General features: G+C 38.3%; 1 long non-coding RNA gene across 1 annotated transcript in view; it reads right to left on the minus strand.

Moving 5' to 3' along the window:
• Nucleotides 1-9,762: 9,762 nt before the first annotated feature.
• Nucleotides 9,763-16,532, minus strand: part of LOC120246001 — a 33,398-nt gene continuing 26,628 nt past the window's right edge. The window contains exon 6 of the long non-coding RNA XR_005531947.1: nt 9,763-9,911. This is a non-coding gene — a long non-coding RNA (uncharacterized LOC120246001). The remainder of the gene's footprint in view (nt 9,912-16,532) is intronic.

The following is a 16,532-nucleotide window of genomic DNA, read 5'->3' on the forward strand; positions in this document are numbered from 1 at the left end:
AAATTTCAAATTTAGCTTATTAATTTCTACCAAAAAAGGCTGGTAAAATTTTAATTGGTATTGCATAGGTCAATATGGAGGAAACAGACTTCTTAGCAATATTGAATCTACTGGTCCTTGAGCACAGTGTTTCTTCATTTATTTAGATCCTTAGTTTCTATCAGCAATGTTTAGTAGGTTTAAGGGTATAGCTTTTGTACATATTTTATTAATGTATTTCTAAATATTTCATAATTTTGCTGTTCTTTTAAATGTCAATTTCTCTTTTTTGCTAGTAAAGAGAAATACAATTGGTTTTCGTACGTATACCTTATATCCAGTAACATTAAACTCACTAATTAATTCTGGTAACTTTTTTTCTTTTAGGTTCCATAGAGTTTTCTATATAGACATTGATGTCAAGTGGGTATAATACAATTTTATATGTTCCTCTTGTCTTGTCTTTAGACTTCCAATGCAATGTTGGATAAAAGTTGAGAAAGAGAGAACATCCTTGTGTTATTTATAATCTTAGAGAAAAAACATTCAGTCTTTCACCATTAATTATGATGTTAGTTGTGGGTTTTCATAGATTTCTTTCAGCAGATTGAGCAAGTTCCTTTTCATTCCTAGCTTGCTAAGAGGTTGTTTGTTTGTTTGTTGTTTTACTATCAATGCCTATTGAGTTTTGTTAAATTCTATTTCTGAATTTATCAAGATAATCATACAGGTTTTACTTTTCAATTTGTTAATATGATGGTTAGAGTGATTTACCTATGGATATACTATAGAAAAGTTTAATATAATTCATATACTTTTTCTGTAACTTGTTTCTGACATTTGTGCAGATAATTATTTCTTAAACAATATGTCTGGTACTAGAATTCCTGGGCCCGGGTGTATACGCATTTAATATTTTGGCAGATATTGCCAGCTGTCCTCCAAAGAAGGTTTCAGTAAACATTGCTACCTAGTGTTATTAAAAATATTTTTAGTGTCACTAGTACTGCATTCTCACAAATATTTAAGTCCTTGCCACTACGACAGGCATTGTAGTTCCTTGTTTGAAGTTTGAATTCACTTTTCTTCATGCAGTTGGGAATGGCGCAGAATGATGTTGTGACAGCACATGCGTGCTAATATGCTATTCTAGCTCCAGAAGTTGCGGCGTCAGGGCTGCATGCACAAGAATAACACCAGCCATCACTTGAGAAGAATTTAGCATGTGCCAGACACTGCCCTCAGCACTTTTCTCATATCATACCATTTAACTGCCATGGCAGCTCGATGACATAGGTAACGGATGGAGGAAATAAGATATCTCCCTAATTTTCCAGCATTAGGAAGAGACTGCTCGTGTTTCCCACATGGTGACATCAACCAACCAACAACCGAAGTAAAATGCCAGTCTTAGCTAATGGAGTAGGAATCGAAATTCCAGCTTCAAATCTTCCTAAAGACAAACTAAGGAGCCGGCCAACAAAGGATCACAGGGGAGGGGAAGAGGGAAAAAATAGTTAAGGAGAGGAAGGGAGGCAAACCATAGGAGACTCTTAAATACTGAGAACAAACTGAGGGTTGATGGGGGTGGGGGGTGGGAGGAAGGGGGTGATGGGCATGGAAGAGGGCACTTGTGGGGATGAGCACTGGGTGTTATAGGAAACCAACTTGACAATAAACTATGAAAAAAAATTAAAGAACCGGCCAAACCATGTCTTTAACAACACATTGTTTATTAGGGCAAACACATTGTGCTTATGTTTTTTTTCCTAAATACAGGAGCTAATCCGTCCAATGACTGATTTCTATGCTTTATTCCAAAGTTTTCAAAATGAGTGCTGGATCAAATATTGAGAAAGAGTGTTACAGTGATAAACGGTTTCATTTACAGGCCTCAGTTCTTCCCTACCCAACTCATTAGGTTTGAAATGGTACAATTAGAGCAGCATGGGGGATGGTCTGGTAATGGGAAGACCCAAGGGCTTGCAGGAACTACAATTTTAATTTAAATTTGTGGTCCTTCACTTCCGATTTCTTCTCTTTTCGCTCTCAATCAGAGCTGTAAACTACTTCTTACATGCTTTCTGCAGGCTTCTCTGGCTTCCCTGAGGAACTTACACTTGTTTTTCTCTCCATTAATGTGAGATTTCTCCTCCCTTTTCATTGTGCACAGCTACAGAGGTGAAGTAATTGAAAGCGCCCCTTTCTTTTCACTCTGGTAAATAAGGAGATCTTTTTTCATGCTGACAGTGGGGTCTCAGAGGCCAGATTCTGTTTGTACCAGAAACTTGTTTTTCCAAACCTCAAAACACTTCACCATATGTTCAGCTCACATGTTCTCCTGGCTGGTTAATTTAACCCATGCAAAGTTCCTCCCTGCTTGGGGTGAGCACTGGAGACATAGCCTGCTTGTGAATTATTATTTATGGGGATGTCAATTCACAGGTCACTTGCAGTGACCCTGGGTGCTTCACTGAACTGTGAAAGACACCTATGAGGAGTGATTACAGATGCGAGATATCTGGAATTTTAAGATGAAAAATAATACCCAGGTCTGACACCTAGAGTTTTATTTAGTTCATATTCAGTTCATAAACTGAAAGCAAAACATATTTTAAAAATTATCAATTTATTGTATACTTTGGTGACATCCAACTTGCTCCAAAGTGTCAGTTTACATATATACATATAATGCCACTGGGTAAAATAAGTTTGAGACAAAGGAATGGGGGTGACAGAAAAACTAGAGAATAAAAATGACGTGTTGCCCAAAGGTATGCCATATGATCTTACAATGTTGCTGCAAATAGGTCATATATTTGACTCTAAATTTCCTAGCAGCCAAAGCAAAAACTTAAACAAAATAAGTTTCAAAATTCACTGTGGACATAAGATATAAACTGTACACTTTCTCAGCAGTATATTTTAGCCAGTCCCAAGATTTAAGGTACATTTCTCCTGGAGCTACACATTAAGGGGCCTCTAAAAGAGGGTTTTCGGTAAGATTATAGCGATCGCCATCCTCATTCATAGTCCTAGAATCAATATTGTAAATGATTCCTTAATATACTTCAGTGAAGTTTAATACCAATCACAGTTTTATAAAAGCCATTTTATTAAGAGGAGTCAAGACACCATAGTGCAGGTGCTCATCTCACAGGTATTTTGTTCACTTCAAGAACAAAATGTCGACTATCCAGAGGAGAAAGTGAATGAAATATTACTAAAGTAGTCCTCTCCACATATCATCTCTTACAGACACAGTCTGATTATAACTAGTAAGCAAAGAATTCTAGGTTATATTCTCCAGTGTGAACTCAAGAGTGCAGATCAGTTTTGGTAATCAATCAAATAGGGAGTAGAGCTGATATTTTAAAAGATTGTCATTAAGAACTGTGTTGTTTATTTTGGTCTTCATTTATTGCTTCCAGGCCTGAAGGTACAGTGGAGGATGAGTGAGCTACATGCTGCTCAAGCCGTGAAAAGCCAAGTTGCAGAAGAGGTTGGAGAAATATGGCGAGGGTCCAAACAGGGGCTGCTGGAGTTATAGTAGCCCTGAGGCCCTAAATTATGCTTGTGCATACCGCACCCACCTCTCTGCTGGGCCCGTCAGGACTGAGAGTGGCAGAATGCCACTACCTCACCGTCTCTACTCTTTATTAGGAACTTGGAGCAGTCTAGGATGCTAAGATTAAAGCAATACCCTCCACTCCAAACTTCTTTTGAAACTAGTCTTCCCAAGAAACCATAGGGTGGAAAATAAATCATATTCTGTCAGTCCTTCTCTTAAGTCATGGAGACTTTGAGACCCCAAGGAAACCTGTGAGCTTTCTTTCCTTCTTCCATAGAGACTCTGCTCCAGACTCTAACACCTTATGCAGTATTTTCTGCAATTTTGGAGGGTTTATGCAACCTTAGATGACTAGATCAAGAACTCTGGTTTTTAAAGACTTTGCAATTTATAAGAAAGTCCAGACTCTTTAGGTGACCTGCGTATCTTCCCAGATGGACCGTGCTTCTGTGCGCCTGTCTCTCTCAAGGCTCATCTTCTGCCGTGTCTCCTAGCCAAGATTCTGAATACTGCAGTTTCATAAAGCATGTAATGCTCATTCATGCCTCAGAGTATTTGATTATGCCCTTCTCTTTTCCGTCTTCCTGGTGAATTCTCATAGAGCCTTCCAGAAACAACTCTGAAAACTAAATTGTCCACAGTGCTTCTCCTCATTCTCTCATAATCGCTCTCTTGCCCCTTTGCCCACAGCATAGTGTGCGGACTTCTATACAGCATTGGTCATTTTCTGTTGTAGGTATTGGTTGACATGTTTGTCACCATATTAGAGAATGACTTTTAAGAGCATTCATCAATTTTGAGTCACCTCTGCATCCCTAGAATATAGTATAATTCCTAAAAGATAGTTGTTTCGGAAGCTTTTCAGTTTTTAGAAAACTATCCAGAGCCTTAAAGTCTTCCTGTTAGTTATGGATGCAGAGGCTCAGAGAAGCATTTGTGGAATCAAATGCTATTAGAGATTCCAGCACTGTGAAGATTTATGGTATTTTGGAGTATGTTCCTGTGCAGAAAATTGGTTTGGCCAAACATCTCAATGTGTTAAAGAGAAGTATTTACAAGGAATCTGATTTAATTAAGGTACATTCCCTGTGATTAACTGCTAGACACCGTAATTACTGAGTTGGAAGTGTTACAGGAATGTCTAATACCATAAGATTTTGTAGAATAGCTTCCCCCCCTCATTTACAAAATACGCAATCATCAGTGAAATTAGTTGGAATATTTTACAAGTGGATCATAGACTGATACCTTTATATTCTTCCAGACTTGAAGAATGAGAATCTTTGCTGAAACTGTTAGATTGTGCTTCATGATATAACAGAAAGAGAAGGGCTTAATCCTAGCTTTTCACCCAGTGGGTGTTTTCACCTGTTGGGGTTCTCAGATATGAAATAGGCTCAGATACAAGGTGAGGATTAAATGAGATAAGAGATGAGAGAGGATTGGGGTATTTGGCGGTACCAGTCCGTGGAGGGCATTCTTTAGAGTTGCTCATGCTGAATGCATGGAGCCTGCTGGGAGCAGGGGTTACTGGTTATGGGGCAAGACAGAGATAGTGGCCCCGCAGGAGAACAAAACCTGATGCTAGCCTTTGAAAGAACAGCCTCTAATTATTTTTGCAAAATTCTTCCATTGTTTTAAAATCTTCCTGGAATAAACACTTAGAGCAAATCAATGGTGCAGAGTGACTAGAACATTGTTTTGGATTTAATGCTTGAGTCTGCCTCACATTACTGTCTACCATTTTGAACCTTTCATAAGATGGTATAGTTTTATTTCATTCTTAGAACAACCCCGTGGAAGCAAAGAAATTGTTTTGTTATTATTATTTCCATTCCATACACAGCTCTGTAGACTGTCTTAGGAAGGTTAAGTAACTTGTTCAAAGTAAGGCCACCTGGATGGATGCAAATCCAGGTCATTTAGGACATAATCACATCACTTTACTGCCACTTGAGCTTGCTGAGCTTTTGACCCCTTCCTAGTGCAACACAGGTCATGATTTCTCCACCCGGCTATCTTTCTTTTTTAATGTTTTTATTTACTTGAGAGAGAGAGAGAGAGAGAGAACACAGTGGGAGAGGGGCAGAGAGAGAGAGGGACACAGAGGGTCCAAAGTGGGCTCTGCACTGACAGCTTCAGCGCTGACAGCAGGGAGCCTAATGCAGGATTCAAACTCAAGAACTGTGAGATCATGACCTGAGCATGATTTTGATCACGATCTTGAGGTTGGATGCTCACCCAGGAGCTGCTTGTTATAAGATTTAAATGAGATTATATATGAAAAGTGCCTCATGATCACTGCAGGATCTGTGTAGCTTGTTAAAAATAAAGATCGATCTCAGAGGAGGGTGTGTGTGTGTGTTTCTTGTTTCAGCCTGAAGAGCGGGATGTATTTTACCTGCTCACATGGAGGTGCCATGGGAAACTGGCTGGAAGTCAGCATGCAGCCTGTGGTTCATGACCCTGGCTCAGGGCTCCAGAGCTGGCCAGTGTGCAAAGCAGTCAGACTCTGAGGTAGGTAGGAGGGATTCAAGGTCAGGATGACAATGTGACAAGATAGTTTGCACCCAGTGTATGTACCATTTAAGAAACTTATAACGAAAGAAACAACCTCATACCCATTGCCTGAGTTTACACAGTGGGGACTGAGAGGTAGGATAAAGGAGTTGGGCTAGAATAAAGGATTTATTTTTTTCCTTCTTCATCAGCAGCCAAGGCCAAGGTGTTTTTCCAGCTTCTCCCTCTCCCCACCAAAAACACTTGTTTGGAAAGACAACAAAGGTAGTAAAGCAACTGTAATTCTATTATCTAGGCATAAGTACTTCAAGGATTCTTTCTAAATAGTGGATTAGTGGGTTATACACCCACACGGATTGCTACAGAATAATTAGGAAACAAATTCCACACTGTCTCAGACATAATAAGAATTTAATTAGCTTTCAGCATTACATAGTTGGAAACTTATAGATTAGTGATCAGACAGACCTAATGTAAAATCCCACTTCTACCACAAGTGACATTTGGTCCATTTCCTAATCTCATTTAACCTTGATTTTGCACATCTATGAAATAAGACTAATGATATCTGCCTTGCAGAGATCGTTCATGAATAAGTGACTTGGAAAATATAATGCAACCAGAACAGTGCCTGGATCAGCAAATATTAGTTGTTTTCCCTGCAACAGGGATTTCCAATAGATTCCTTGACAGTTTTGACCATATTGACCTTCACTACTACTCCCTCACCCCATCACCAACCATTCTGCAATTTTCTTTTCAGAATGTAGCATTTGTCCTCTGCCCCTAGAGGAGGGAAATTCTTTTTCTGCCTTTTTACTTTACCCCCACCTGTAATATCCATTTGATGATCTCACTTTTGACTGATGAACAAAGAAAATGGGCTGTGTGCATGACAGAGAATTGGTGCCTTTTGAAAACCCTTCTGCCTGCAGCAGAAATCCTGCTCAGTATGAAAGAGATTACTTGCTGCATGTGCAGTATTTGGATATTCAATTCCCTGAATCCCTAACTTGACTATTCTGTGCTGTATTGCTCACTCCCATTTACTTAACTTCTCTGGTTACCAATCTTTCATTTTTCTATCATTTTGTTCTTGTTTTGTCCTTTGGCCTCAAATATGTTGCCATCTCTCTGAGCTGTCAATTTTGAATATCCTTCTGATTAAATAGCAACTTTTAGTTTGGATTTGATGTGCCCATGGATCAATAGATTATCACTCAAGATGAAGGGAAGCAAGGTGCCACGTATAGGACCTGGGGTCAAGCTCTGAAGTTGAAGGAGTCTGAGAGGCTGCTTTTCAGTCAAATGACATAGCAAGTGGGACATTCCATATGAGTCAGCATCTCCAGGAGGATGGGCACAGAGAAAATCAGGGCATGCATCTAAGCATTGTAGGGTCTCTGCAGGCCTATCAAGAATGGAAACTGAAGATTTGTTGCAGAGTGAGAAGTACAAACCAGAGCACTTCCTTCCTAAAGGGAGCAGTGTTTTTTCTTGGGTTCCTGTGTCCTTCAAATGGTTAGGAATGAAGCAATTAAAGAAATTAGTGTGTAGTACACATCCATGGGTTTTCCGATCAGTACTACATTTCTAGGAATCACTTCTCCACCCAAACGTGTATTTGCAGTTTGGTTTTTATTTTTTCCTGTCCATTGGCCACTATTATTCAACCCATGGGAGAGAATCTGACCCAAACTGGGCCAAACAGTGCCAAAGAACTTCTTCTCCAGGACTCTTAGACTTGGAGTCTAAGTATTCAAAAAAAAAAAAAAATTCTCAGAGTCTATCTGGGACACGTACAAGAAGAAAGAAGCCAGACTTTTGAGGAAGAGAAGAATGGATGTACAAAATGGTGAAATTGAGAAAGAGAAAGATCGACAAAATTGGAATCTTGAGACATCCCATGTATTTATAATACATTCTTTTCATTTAAGGTAGTGATATGATTCACTTGGTTCACTAAAATATAAAATTGTCCAACTAAACATGCCAAGAAAAGTGTCATCATTAAGCTTTTGCTGAAGCCATTCTCCCATCTGGGAATGCTTCCTTTCCTTTTTGATTTTGTCTATATCTATTGTAATCTTCTCATTAAGTCTCCTCCTCTGAGGAGCCCTCCCTGACCAGCTCTAGTGCAAGTTTCCTGGGATGTCTGGGATATTTCATGGGTAGCTTGATGAAACTACTCATGGATTGTAAATAAAAGGGCTTTTGGTATTGCATGTTTTCTTTTTTTTAAAAAAATTTTTTTTATTTATTTCTGAGAGAGAGAGAGAGAGAGAGAGAGAGAGAGCAAGGGAGGGTCAGGGTCAGAGAGAGAGGGAGACAGAATCTGAAACAGGCTCCAGGCTCTGAGCTGTCAGCACAGAGCCCAACGCGGGGCTCGAACCCACAAACCGTGAGATCATGCCCTGAGCTGAAGTCAGATGCCTAACCGACTGAGCCAGGCACTTCAGTATTCCATGTTTTCTTTACTTCGAGTTTGGTCAATCTATCATCTTCCCTAAGTAATTTTTACACCTTTAACTCGAAGACAGATTAGTTATGCATTAAAGCTGAAGAATTCTGTATCAGAAAAAGCACTTTTCAATGTCGTATAGTAGAGACGTCCATTACTGAAGTGTAAGGAAGTAGAACATTCTATTAGAAAAATCTCCACTGGCCACATGAAGTAATATTACATGACAATCTGCTTTTGGCCAAGTGTAGGTCTAGGTTTGTGCTTTTGAAAGATAAGGAGTATACAAAGAGAATGCGAATAATCTTGGTCTGAGTATTTAAATAAAGCTCAGAGAAATGTATTTGGATTTTCACTTCTCTATATAGTGGTGTTCAGGATAGCCCTCTTGTCTCAGCCTAGATTTTAAAATGGGAAAAAAAAAAAAAAAAAAAAAACCCACAACGTTGGCCCAAGAAAGGGAAGTCTCCTGCACACGCACCTGCGCATGCACTCATACACACACACACAGGCACGCCTGCATCTGTGGTCGCACAGCTCTGGCTGTGTCTGTGGCCGCATCATGCAATGCAGCTGCTGGACCCAGAGATGAGTATTGACAATAGGAGCAGCGACACAGCAGACGGTCAGCACATTCACCCAAATGTCAGGCAGTCGCATCATTAACATAGTGCAGTATCCAATAACTCCGAGCTACCCACAGTGTGGACTCTGCAGGAATAATTACTTGGACATCACATGCACTTCATCACTTCCAAATTAGATTTTACTAATCCACCGCTTTATTTTCAGCATAATCTCATTACTACATTGGTGTTTCTTTTTTTTTTTTTTTCAATGCCTTGGAAGATTTATTGCTTTAAACCAGTAATGAGATTTAGCGATTGCCAGAGGACATATTATTTTAAGATTTAGACTGATGGGAGTGGGGCTGTGGAAATCCATTCCTCCTTCTCTTCCATCCCCCACACTCTAAGACAGATTTTAGGTTGAAAAACAAATTATAGCTACATGCCTTGATGTTCCTTTTCACACTGATACAAATAAAACTATATTAAAGAATGCAGGTGATTATCTAGAGAAAAGAATAAGGGTCAACTGATCATTGCACACAGTCTTTCTTTGTAAAAAATGCACCTAGGAAACAAGGTCATATGTTCTCTGTGGAGATTCTGTCACATGTGTTTTATTTTTTTCTCCATTAATGAATGGATAAAATAAATGGCCTTGGAATTTTTTTCCATTCATGTGAATCCTGAGAAGATGATTCAGGCGAATGATTTCTTCCTCCAAGATACTGTAGTGTGTCAGGAGCTGCAAATCTTAGATCACGCCGGACAGGAATCCTTTTGTTCTTTCACAGGGTTAATCCCACATAGCCTGGTTATTTTAATTGACAAAAAATATTTCAAAATATTACAGAAAACAAGTCATGTTGAAAAATTACCAAAAACCAATATCCTGCTCTGAGATTTATTTTAGTTATTGGCCTCAGGATATTTTCCTAATTATACACATACTTAAACATACCTTATATAATTTCATATATCATCTAATTTCTACATTAGGGAATCAAAAATAATGATTAATGATCAACTGAATGAATGAATACTAATATATACAGTTATAATGATTTGTTGCATTCCCTTCCCAGGAAGTTTTTTAACCACAGAAACATTTAAATTATCAGCAAGAACTCAAATAAAATGTTTGCCACTGATATGGGACAGACGTACTAGGCATTGGCATTAGGAAAAGAATCAAGATTAGTATGTTTTCTGCACCATCCCTCCCTTCCCTTCCCAGGGCACATATAAATTAATGGGGAAACCAGGTAATTGGATGCACTGTAATTCTTTAACACGATGAGTGGAGTGCAGGGTGCAATGGACAGATTCTCTTTTATTGTATGAACAGAACTGAAGTTGGAGGAGGAAGACTCGGAGGAAGAGTAGACTGGGTACTTGAAATCTTCCTAATTCGCCTTTTAACGACCCAGCCTTGTCATTTGGACCATGTCCTTAGGAATTTGTTGACTGATTTCCACATGTGCCCCATATTCAGAGTGTTAGCTAGTCTCTTTCCCGCTAAAGAAGGAAAGAGAAAGCATTTACAGATGCAGCTTTTGGTCCTGAGTAGGGCAGTAAACAATGGTCCATTTGGGGGTAAGAACTTGCAGTGTATCTAGGCCTCAGTTTCCATGCCTGTATGCTGAAGATTTGAAGTAAAGAATCCCTAAGAATGTTTAGAGTTCTGAAAGCTCATGCAATTAGTCATCTTTCCAGATTATTTCCCCTGCATCTTTATAGGGTAAATTTGAAGATCATCGCGATCCATGAAAAGAAGAGAGGAGGAGGAGAATTAATAATAACTGATTACCTGTTATGTGGTGTGGCATTGATACTTCATTAAAAAAAAATCTAAAAGTAGAGATTAAATCTCAGGAGTACTCTGCAAGATTTACTAACCTGCACACAGTACACACACACACACACACACACACACACACACACAGTAAGCTGAGATTCAAACACAAACACAATGCTTAAACATTAGTGATGACACTCCAGGTACCTACACATAGAATTAGGAACAGCAACTGAAGACAGAGAAGGCTTCCTGGGATCTGTGAACAAGCAATTTTTTTAAATGCTAACACTCTACATAGGAAGTAAACATGTTTGAGAAGACAAGGACAAATAGAAAAACAAACAACCAAAACTGAGGAATGCCTTTGGTTGAGGAAACCTCCTTCTGGAAAGTGATCTTTCTACCTCTGAAGTATACTTCCTCTGCCTATCTCTAAGGATAATACTGTTCCCCACCTGGAAAACATGTCGTACTGACAGCATGGTACACAATCAGAGCACTGGCTGGAGTCTGGTGGGGAAGGAGGACCATTCCAAATGGTTCGATGATCCCACACTTTTCTCACACTCTGTAGTCCCAAGAAATGAGTTGACTACATGTTTTCACTTCTATCTGGTTGCTATGGTAATACAGCTCAGCTCTTATCTAGATTTCTACCCTTATGCAAAGGTGTTACATAAAAAAGAGTTGTTTCTGCCCAATCTTGTGGGAGGTGGCAGCTGTCAGCTACTGAAGGGGGAGAACTAGGGAAGTGGTGGAGGTCAGAGATCCTTGAGAGGTTGGAGGGATATCAAATCCTAGCTACTTGGTCTTCGTACCCGACTGAGGTGTCAGAACTGAGGTAGACTGAACAGGGGTCTGGACCAAAAAGTCGGGTCCACGAGCAGGAAGCCCAAACATACTAGAGTTCAGTATGCTGTTAAGTTGGGGAATACTGTGAGTAACTATACCTTTCTAAATACATCATGACTCTTCTTAAAGGCACAGTAATTCTATTTAAAAATAAAAGTTTGGAGGTGTCTGGGTGGCTCAGTCAGTTAAGGATCAGACTCTTGATTTTGGTTCATGTGATAATCACAGGTTCATGGGATTGAGTGCATGCTCAGTGTGGAGTCTGCTTAAGATTCTCTCTCTCTCCCTCTGCCCCTTTCCCCCACTTGAGTTCTTGCCCTCTCTCTGTAAAAATAAAATAAATTTAAAGAAATAAATAAAAGAAAATAAACAAACAAATTAATAAATAAAATTTTTACTTTGGAATGATTTAAGAATTATAAGACACTTGCAAAGATAGTCTGAAGAGCTCTTGTATACCTTTCATATTAGTTTTCTGTAGCTATTATAACAAATACCACAAACTAGGTGGCTTAAAACAACACAATTTACAATTCTGGAGGTCAGAAGTCCAAAATGGAGTTCACTGGGTAAAATAAAGGTGCTCACAAGACTATGTTCCTTATGCGAGCTATGGAGAAGAAACCATCGACTTGCCTTTTCCAATTCTTAGAGGCTTCTCATGTATCTTTGATGTGTGGTCTCCTTCCATCTTCAAAGCCAGTAATAGCCAATAAGTCTTTCTCCTACTACATCATCCTGACATTGATTTTTCTATCTCCATTTTCCTCATTTAAGGACCCTTGCAATTAAACTGTGTCCACCTGGGTACTTAAGGATCATCTCCCTATTATAAAATCAACTGATTAGCAAACTTAATTCCATATGCTGCCTTAATTCCCTTTTGCCATAGAATTCAACATATTCACAAATTCCAGAGCTTTGGACATGGGCATTTTTGGAAACCCGTTATTCTGCCCATCACATCCTTTAATCCAGCTCCCCCTCATTGTTAACATCTTGCATTACCTTCCCTGGTACATTTTTCAAACCTGAGAAATTGGCATTGGTTCATAACTAAAGATTAAACCTATAATTCATTTGGATTTCACTCATTTTTCCATGAATGTCCTTTTCCTATTCCAAGATCTGATCCAGTATACCACACTGTATTTAGTTGTCTGGTCTCCAATGTCCTCTAGTCCTGTGACAATTTCTCAGTCTCTCTTGATTTCCACCACTTTAGAAAGGCCAAATGACAGTGTTTTGACTGTTTGCCACTACTCTGTATACATCACATTTATTATTACAGTCCATTAACAAACTCAGAGAAGCAAAATCTTTCCGTAATTTGCAATAGCATCATATTGCAACTCTGCAGGCAGTCCAGAGAAAATGCACCGCCTATGAATAGGCTCTTTCAAAGCAGCGTTCAATGCTGGCTCTTGGAAGAGAAACAGAGCTTAGTGGCCAAAACCAAGCCTTCAAAGATTTTTCTCCATTCATTATAAAAATACATAGGTTTACCGTTAATGATGTAGCATGGTATAATGCAAAGAGAACAGGAATTGGGATCAGAATGTTTAATATGTTTTATTCTTGTTATTGCTGCTGCTGGTCTCATTGCAATTTTTTAAAAGTTTATTAAAGAAAATGGGAAAAGGCAAGTAAGAAAAAATATTTAAAAAAATGAAAACCATGTAGAAATAACCTTGTAAATGCCCTGCTGTATACTGTTTCTGAAAATACTTTGAAAACTATGATTATATAATACTTAAAGTGTGATCTTTATCACTTACTGTCATCTTGAATTTCTAGATGTACTATAATTTATTTAAAAGTTCAGTTTAGCTCCAAGTTCACTCTCCTGAAGATAAAGTTAGCTAAAATTTTGTGAACATACTTAACTATTGTGTAGGATAAATTCTCGATAGAAAACTTTCTGGAGCTCCTGGGTAGCTCAGTCTGTTTAGCGTCCAACTTCAGCTCAGGTCATGATCTCCTGATTTTTGAGTTCGAGCCCGAAATCGGGCTCACTGCTATCAGCGCAGAGCCTGATTGTGATCCTCTCTCTCCCTCTTTGTGTCCCCACCCTGTTGCACACTCTTTCTCTTGAAAATAAATAAACATTAAAAATTTCCTGATATGTTACATTATATTGAGTTAACAGCAACTCAGTATCAGAGGCTTGTGGCTGTGGTTCTTGATGATGGGTCATCAGCAGCTACTTGAGCTCTGGTCCATGTCACCTTCATTCTGGACCAGGCCATCAGAGCAGGCATTATCTTAGACACTGCTGATGATGGAGGCACTGAGGAGACAGTACTGAAACACTCGATGGCTTCCCAAGTTTCTCTTTAGCTCATGAAAATTCATTAGCCTGATCAAGTCACATAACTAAATGTGACTTCAAGGAAGTAGGAAAATATAATAATCCGATAGAAATACATTGCCAAATGACCCTTCTGAAGAGTTGTATCAGTTTACATTTTCACCACAATATATGAAAGTGGCCATTTCCATAAAGCTTTGTGAATACCACATATTATCATGTTCATATATTTGCCAATTTGACAGAAGAACATTATATTTCATTGTTTTCAAAAAACATATTTAAGAATTTTTTAATAAAATATATCTAGCTTTTTGTTAATAAGGAAGAGACCAGTTTGGGTTTAGTTTTGCATTTAACAGATGTGAATCCTTAGGAAAGTTAATTGGCCTCTCTAGTCTCAGTTTACTTATCTGTATAATGGGAAGAGGGAAAATTTCTAGCTCATTGAACTATGGTAAAGATTAAATTTGATAATATATGGGACTATTTTGTAAACTGTGAAACTTTTCAAAGGAGGAATCCATTTCATAATCATCTATATAGTATTGAATACCCAATCCAATATAAAATAAAAATAATAATAGGAACTACAATAACAGTATGTGCTGAAGACTGAGGTGTAGAATGATCAGGGTGTTGCATTCAAGAAAATTCTGGTCCTATGTCCACTAGTCGTAATTTATCCAACTGTTAAAGGATTATAATAATTTTCTGCAGAACTACTACTATTATGAGGATTCAATGAAATAAATTATGTAGGATGTGTTAAAGTATTGGGAAATATTTGTCATTAATGGAAATATAGTAGTAAATAAATATCTAATGAATAAATTATATCATCATTACCATTTGAAAGCAATTATTAAACCTATAAAAGCAATGTTCCAAGTTCTAAAGTTTTTAAATTTACCTTTGTCTTAGGGATACAGGAGTGCTGATGCATAGGGGCACATGTACGCCAATGTTCATAGCAGCACTTTCAACAATAGCCAAATCGTGGAAAGAGCCTAAATGTCCATCAACTGATGAATGGATCAAGAGGATGTGGTTAATCTATACAATGGAATACTACATGGCAATGAGAAAGAATGAAATCTGGCCATGTGTAGCAACACGGATGGAACTCGAGGGTGTTATGCTGAGCAAAATAAGTCAGGCAGAGAAGGACAGATACCATTTGTTTGCACTTATAAGTGGAACAGGAAAAACTTAACAGAGAACCACGGGGGAGGAGAAAGGGAAAAAATAGTTGGGGAGAGGGAGGGAGGCAAACCATGAGAGACTCTTGAATACGGGAACAAACTGAGGGCTGATGGGGTTGGGAGAGAGGAGAAGGGGGGGTGATGGGCATGGAGGAGGGCGTTTGTTGGGATTAGCACTGGATATTATATGGAAACCAACTTGAGAATTGAATATAAAAGAAAAAAGAAATAAATAAAAATAAATAAAAAAATAAATTTACCTTTGTCTTTTGCAGACTTCTCTTCATCTTGGGGACTGTTAGGCATGTTTTTATAGCTTTGTTTAAAATTTTTAAAGTTTTATTCATTTTTGAGAGTCAGAGAGACAGCATGAGTTGGGGAGCTACAGAGAGAGAGGGAGACACAGAATCTGAAGCAGACTCCAGGCTCTGAGCTGTCAGCACAGAGGCCCACTTAGGCCTCCAACTCACAAACAGTGAGAGCATGACCTGAGCCGAATTGGGATGGTTAACTGACTGAGCCACTAAGGCACCCCTATGGCTTTGTTTAAAGTTGGATTTGTAGCCAACATATCTTTGAAGAACATAAAAATGATATTAACTAGAGACTTTTTGTCTTTTAACTCTGTCTTCTAGTGAAAAGAGAATTATTCTTTGTGTACAATTTGTCCATGTAACTTTCCACACTAGTGTACAACTTCTCTGATCTTTCCTTTCTTTTGCTATTTTAATAAGTGTTGGTGCAAATCACAGATGTCAAGTATAGGGAAAAAAAGGAAGTCTGTTGACTTATTTAAATCATGTATTAATTTACTCATTCATTCAGATCATCTATACCAAGCACTTAATTTCTGCCAGGCTCTGTTCTAAACCTTCTACATGCCTTATCTTATGGAATCCTCATAAATAAATGCACATAATAGATATTATGAATATATTAATGATTTACAAAGTATGAGATAAATTTACTGTCAAAGACCATAGTACGGAATTGGCCAACTGAGATCACATGGCTTTAGAAAGCTTACACTCAATCATTATTCTAGGTTAGCTCAAGGCAAAGACATTTTGGGAATAAGAATCAGTAGAATATTTGTAAAAGCTACAGGTAGGAGGTAAGAAAAAGAGTTAAATATTATTCAGAGATTTTTGACCTTGGATAACCTGGAAGATATGGGTTGCTGAACTGAATTCCTATCACCCAAGATATTTTATTTTAGTGCATTTCTCAAGATATTATCAAGGCAACAATTATTGTTACGTT

Source organism: Hyaena hyaena, unplaced genomic scaffold, assembly GCF_003009895.1.
Source record: "Hyaena hyaena isolate Hyena2069 unplaced genomic scaffold, ASM300989v1 scaffold_449, whole genome shotgun sequence".
NCBI lineage: Eukaryota > Metazoa > Chordata > Mammalia > Carnivora > Hyaenidae > Hyaena > Hyaena hyaena.